This window comes from Pinus tabuliformis, chromosome 1_1 (assembly GCF_031772625.1).
Source record: "Pinus tabuliformis cultivar Carrire ecotype Pingquan chromosome 1_1, CPIR1, whole genome shotgun sequence".
Classification (NCBI taxonomy): Eukaryota; Viridiplantae; Streptophyta; class Pinopsida; order Pinales; family Pinaceae; genus Pinus; species Pinus tabuliformis.
In genome coordinates, this window is record NC_142297.1 from 778,026,436 (window position 1) to 778,033,478 (window position 7,043).

A 7,043-nucleotide genomic window follows, 5' to 3' on the forward strand; every position below is an offset into this window, starting at 1 on the left:
TTCCACCTTCTTATCCTTGTCTCCGCTCACCCCGAGGGCGTTAACTACATACCTACCCTTATGCCTCCACCCGTAACCGCTTCCTCTCTCTTGGCGCCCTTTCTTGTGCTGCTGCACCGCCTCCCTCTGTCGCCTGCATTTGCCATAATAACCCACTCCTCCTCGGCTTGCCTTTGTGCGAGCTGACCCTTGTCCCATCACTGGAGCACCGTCACTTCCACCACCTCTAGCCTTCATAGTTCCCTCTCCGCTACTCTTTACAATTATGCCCAGTCTTCCAACCGTCCTGTCCACCTGCAATGATCTCCTTGTGCAAGGTGGCTTATCATAGTCCCCCCTTGTCATCACATTAATCTCCTGTTTCGCTCCCTTATTCACCCCGATCGGGGAAATCATATAAATTATTTATTATGTTGATAGGTATTTTTATTGTGAGGTTCTTCTCCCCGACACAGTACAGATTCGTCGTCCAACACTGTACAGATTTGGATGACGTGTTCCTCCCAGGCCAAGGCATTTTAAACAAGACTAATTGTTGGGGTTACATATTTCCTTCCTCATTTCTCTGTACACACACCAGTGAAATTAGGTATTTCCTTTCTCGTTTCTTTGTACATGCATCAACACCTCAACTTATCATGTTTTTTTTCCTAAAATCTAACCTTACGACTGCTTATGATTCTGCCTTTACTGAGATTCATTGGAGCCCTATTCATTTCAAATAAACTCTCGCCTTCTTCAAGACATGGGGTCACACCAAGGGTGCCATAAGAACGAGCTACAGGCACAAAAGTACTCGGTGCGATTTGGAGTTGTGTGCCTTCTTTCGGTGGTCCAAGTGGAAAGAGATATGCTCTGTAATAAAAAATATTCTTGCCTCCTCCATTGCATCAACGAGCATGAGTCTCTGGGACAAAAGCCTTCAATATTGCTAGGCAGGTTGTTTTTTCTCTCAGGGGCGGCCATTAATGGCTCTGTTGTCTATGTGGCCATGCTCATCATCGGTCACATATTTCTCAGCATTGGCATTGGTTTTGACAATCAGGTTAGTGAATTAAGGCTCTGAACTTTCTTTGTTAATGCTCCCATATGAATCTAAGTCTAGACCATTTTTGCAGTCTGTTCTGGTTTATTTGTTGGAAATGGCGCCTCTAAGGTTGCAAGGAGCACTGAAAAATTTGCTTCCAGGTGTTCGTCAACACTGGAATCTTAGCGGCGAGCCTCATAAACTACAATACCCAGAGACTCCACAATTGGGGATGGCACCTCTCGCTAGCTCTTGCAGTTGTCCTGATATCCGTAATGGAGATAGGATCGTTATGGTTGCTCGACACATCCAACAACTTATTCGAGAGAGGGCACCAAGAAAAAGTGATAGCCATGTTGGAGAATATTAGCAGGACACCCAAGGTTCAAGAGGAGTTCGATGACATGGTAAGGACTTTTCTGACTCATTAATGTGCCATGTAATGCTCTTTTCATTCTCACAGACTATGATTGAACCCAACTATGGCATTGATGCAAGCTCTTTGAACGCAACAACAACCAAGGTATGTTTTTGTTACACTATGATTCAATTTTCCTATCATAGGGATTTTCCCCTCGAATGATGTCTTGATTCTTCATTAATTATCATTTCAAAGGACAAAATTAGTGGCACAACTCATCCCATCCATTTTATAAAATAAGGAAAATAAATTCTAATATCTCATCCATTGGTGATGCCATTTGTTGGGTAATAATCATAACATGTGGAAGGTGGTTGGAAGTTGAATGGCCAAAAACGTTGGATAGGAAACAATACCTTTGCAGACATACTAGATGTTTTTTCCAGGAATACAGCCACAAATCAAATCGTTCGGTAAGAGAAATAGTATCAAAGATAAGTTGAATTGGCTATAATAGATATTAGATCTTACTTATTTCATTTGTACCTTATGTATCAGTTTCTTTGAATAGTATTGTTTGATGAATAATCTTGACTACAGCTTCTGCCTACGAAAACAAATGACAAAAATGAAAGCATGCAAGATGAATTGCATGAAGAAGTACCAAGATTCCTTTTAAAGAAGAGGATTCATATACAAAAAGCATTTTTTGTCATATGTATTGAATTTTTTCATGTATATCTAATTTCCATGGATTTTCCACAGGTTCATTGTGAGCAAAGGTACTCCTAGACTGAGGGTAACCAAAATAGAAAATAAAATTGTTGAGGTGTGTTCAGAATGGGGACATTCATTTGAAAGGAGCTTTTGTTGCTAACAAGGATAGATTTCCAGGCATCGATTCCTTTCAAGACACAAGCAAGGTATGTTTCTAACTGTTGGTTGGTAATATTTGGATTTTTTAAAATCATTAGGAAATATGCATAAAGAAAGGTTCCCTGTACCAATTCACTTTCTTTTGGTGGGTCCATTTGATATAATCACTCTATTGCACTTTTATAGATTTTATTTTCTCTTAGGCTAAACATCTATAATGCATGTTAATATTGTCCTTCAAATGATTGTTAAATAGTTGTCTGTAATTAGCAATAGTTTCATTTGTGTGCCTGGTTTAAAAACCACAGTGAGTTTATGCCTTTATCATATTTCATGTGCTTGTTGTATCACATGTAATAGTTTCTTGGAAGCCCATTGGTATTACAATGGGTCTCTATGATGTGTCATAAGTGAAATATTGTTTTTTCTTGGACATTGACCTTGATTGCATTCCATTAGTTCATTTGTGTGTAATTTAGTTGGGAATAAAGCTCTACATGTGGTTTTCCCTGTGTAGGTATTTACAGGAAATAAATTAGTTTGGAGTGTCAATAAATTATTTCCTAATCAACCAATAAAAACTTATTCGTATGTTGGGTAACATTCAAGCGATGAACTTAATGGGATGATGACTATGAAAGTTGTATGATGATGGGAAGATCACTTTAGGGCATGCTAGCTTAACCAAGGCATGTCACTTAAATACAACAATAATTCTATCCAGGATTTGTCTATAATCATTTTTTTAAGGAGAGCATTTTTTGAGAGTTTGCAGATATATGTTATGTTTTGAGATTTGTATAGGCCTATAATACCTTGAAAGCAAGGAAGATAGTGTCTTTGGGATGAGAATTACTTTGTGGAAATGGAATCTTGACCGACTTTCTATTGGCTAAGGTATGTACTACCCCCCAAGATATGTACCGATACCTGAAACCTTTAACATTGAAATGTAAGATATATTAATTAGTTTGCAAGTATAGTTTTAACTTTTCCTCAGAAAGTGTATATAGAGAAAGAGGATCAAAGGCTAGTATAATGTAGCATCTCGCTAATTTTGGTGAAAAAGAATGTTAACTTTAGTAGGACTAAAATGGTGGGAAGTTCTTCTATTTTCATTTTCCCTTTTGGCATATAACTTCAAAATACTGGATTAGCATTTTAAATTTTTATTGAAAGAAGAGCCCCTTTATAATTTTTTATTTTCTCTTGTTCAATACGTGGTGATTCTTTTCCCCTAGAGTGTGCATTTAATTAGATAGATTTGGAAATCAATCTGCAATGTGAAAATTTGCATGAACGTTGCTTTTATGTACTTAAATGCATGTTTGGTATTTTTTCATGATTTTGTGATTTGGGACCTATATACTCATACGAAGGAACATATGAAATAAAGTCATTGGTCACTAGGTGAGAAGTTACTGGAATTGCAAGTTTTGAAGCATTGCCTGCTCGTAAACAATTAACTACAAAATTGTAGGTACAATTCAGCTACAATGGAAAACTTCAATAACAATATTGTTCATTATCTAGAAGCGTTACTAATAAGGCATAAATTTAGGGTTATAAATGTCAGATTTGTAAAGGGAAATGCAGCCCTAGAAACTCTAGCAGTAAATAATCATGGACCAGCCTTTATACGTTGTTTATGATAGAACAATTCCTAAATGAGAGACCTCCAAAATGGATAAAAATGGAATTGAGATAGACATACAAAGCAAGAGTCCAAATGCAGGCCCATCTAAATTGGCTCAAAAAGCATTATCATGTGTGTTATTGATTGCTTTTCAAATATCAAGTTTATGGTTTTTTCTTAATCCTTTTCATCTCCTCTTATGTATAATCATTTTACAAGTAATTTTCCCTGCATGGCTTGAAGTAATATCCTAATTTGTTCAATATAGCAATATTTCAATATGTTATTTTAACTTGGTCAAATATCTATTCACAACGATAATGAGTTTTCATGTGATCTCAAATTTTCCTCTCCAATCAAATCTACAATTAATATGGGAGCCTTTTTGTGAACGAATTCACTCTCCCCTCTAGTTTTTCCATCAGTAACTTTTATCTGGAATCGTTGAAGGTGTTCTCTATGTTTTTTGTTATGTATAAAATAATCATTATTAAAATATGTCAAAAGAGGTTTCAGACATTTATGCAATACATTTTTTTCCTACAAAACATTTACATCAAAAACCATCCCTAGTCATATTAAAATTAATTTACATACATAACATTTACATAAAAAAACATCCCTGGTCGTGTTAAAAGACAATTGAACATCTCTTTTCATTTACTAGATATATATCTTCTCTATTTTTTATCGTGTCAAGCATTTCTTGTGGAAATCTACATAAAGGAAGGTGACTTGTACCAATGCATTTTCTTTTGGTGGGTCCATTTGATATAATCACCCTATTGTACTTTTAAAGATTTTATCTGCTCTTAGGTTAAACATTTGTAATGTATTCTAATATTGTCCTTCAAATGACAGTTAAATAGTTGTATGTAAATAGCAACAGTTTCATTTATGTGCCTAGTTTAAGAACCACATTAAGTTTATGTCTTTATCATATTTCAGGTGCTTGTTGTATCATGTGTAATAGTTTCTTGGCAGCTCGTAGGTATTGCAATGGGTGTCTATGATATGTGTCACAAGTGCACTATTTTTTTTACTTCGACATTGAACTTGATTGCATTCCCTTAGTTCATTTTTGTGCAGTTTAGTTGGGAATAAATATTTACATCTATTTTTCATTGTATAGGTATTTACAAGAAAGAAATCAGTTTGGAGTGTCAATAAATTCTTTCCAAATCAACCAATAAAAACTTACTCATATGTTGGGTAACATTCAATCGATGAACTTAATGGGATGACGATTGTGAAAGTTGTATGATGATGGGAAGATGACTCTAGGGCATGCCATCTTAGCTAAGGCATGTGACTTAAGTGCAACAATAATTCTATCCAGGATTTGGCTATAATCATTTGTTTAAGGAGAGCACTTTTTGAGAGTCTGCAGATATATGTTATGTTATGAGATTTGTATAGGCCTAGAATACCTTGAAAGCAAGGGAGGTAGTGTCTTTGGGACGAGAATTACTTGGTGGCAATGGAATCTTGACCGACTTTCTAGTGGCTAAGGTATGTACTGCCCCCTAGGATATGTACTGATGCCCGAAACCTTTAACACTGAAATGTAAGATATATTAACTAGTTTGCAAGTATAGTTTTAAATTTTCCTCAGAAAGTGTATATAGAGAAAGAGGATCAGAGGTTGGTATAATGTAGCATCTCACTAATTTTGGTGAAAAATCATGTTATCTTTAGTAGGACTAAAATGGTGGGATGTTTTTCTAATTTCCTTTTCCCTTTTGGCATAGAACCTTAAAATACTGGATTAGCGTTTTAAATTTCTATTGAAAGAAGAGCCCCTTTATAATTTTTGATTTTCTCCTGATTTTGTACGTGGTGATTCTTTTCCTCTAGAGTGTGCATTTAATTAGATAGATTTGGAAATCAATCTGCAATGTGAAAATTTGCATGAACATTGCTTTTATGTACTTAAATGCATGTTTGGCATTTTTGCAGGAATTTTGTGATTTGGAACCTATATACTCATATGAAGGAACATATGAAATCAATTCATTGGTCACTGGGTGAGAAGTTACTGGAACTGCAAGTTTTAAAGCACTTCCTGCTTGTAAACAATTAACTTCAAAGTTCTAGGTACAATTCATGTACCATGAAAAGCTTCAATATCAATATTTTTTGCTATCTAGACGTGTCACTGACAAGGCATAAATTTAGGGTTATAAATGTCAAAGTTGAAAAGGGAAATGCAGCCCTAGAAACTCTAGCAGCAAATAATTATGGACCAGCCTTTGTACGATGTTTATGATAGAATGATGCCTAAATAAGAGAACTCCAAAATGGATAAAAATGGAATTGAAATGGACATACAAAGCAAGAGTCCAAATGCAGGCCCATCTAACTTGGCTCAAAAAGTGTTATCATGTGTGTTATTGATTGCTTTTCAAATATCAAGTTTATGTTTTTTCCTTAATCCTTTTCATCTCCTCTCATGTACAATCATTTTACAAGTAATTTTCTTGCATGGCTTGAAATAATATCGTAATTTGTGCAATATAGAAATATTTCAATATGTTATTTTAACTTGATCATATATATGTTCACAGAAATAATGATCTTTCATGTGATCTAAAATTTTCCCCTCCAATCAAATCTACAATTAATATGGGAGCATTTTAGTAATCAAGGAATCAACCAAAAATTTTGTGCTTAATCATGTTAATGGAGTCTACCATGTATATGTTGTTGGCAATTTGGATGTGGCTAAAACACATCATTGTGGATGTAATGACAAACTATTCCACTGCTTGCAATGCCATGCCATGGATACACCTCTTGTAGATTAAGAGTTGGTGAAGAGTGGGGACTTTATGAGTTCATGGATTGAGCAAAGCATAGTTATAGAAAATCTATGTGATAGGGTGCATGTCAACATTTCCATATATATCTTCTTCCACTTTTGTCTTGCTATTTCAACAAATTTAATTTATTATTCTCTACTTTCTTGGTTCATTGTCCTTCCTATTGTTTTTTGGCTATCTCTATCTCCTCGGTGCTTTTATGAGGGTATCTGATTGCCCTGACAACTCACCATATTTCGATAACACAACCATGTTCCACACACATCCCTCTACTTTACCAATTCCTTCCCATTCCCCTCTTGATTCCTCACACCTTCCACG

General features: G+C 35.4%; 1 pseudogene; it reads left to right on the plus strand.

The window, feature by feature from the left end:
- Nucleotides 1-745: 745 nt before the first annotated feature.
- LOC149216309 (acyl-coenzyme A oxidase 4, peroxisomal-like) lies at nt 746-5,997 on the plus strand (annotated as a pseudogene).
- The last annotated feature ends 1,046 nt before the right edge of the window (nt 5,998-7,043 follow it).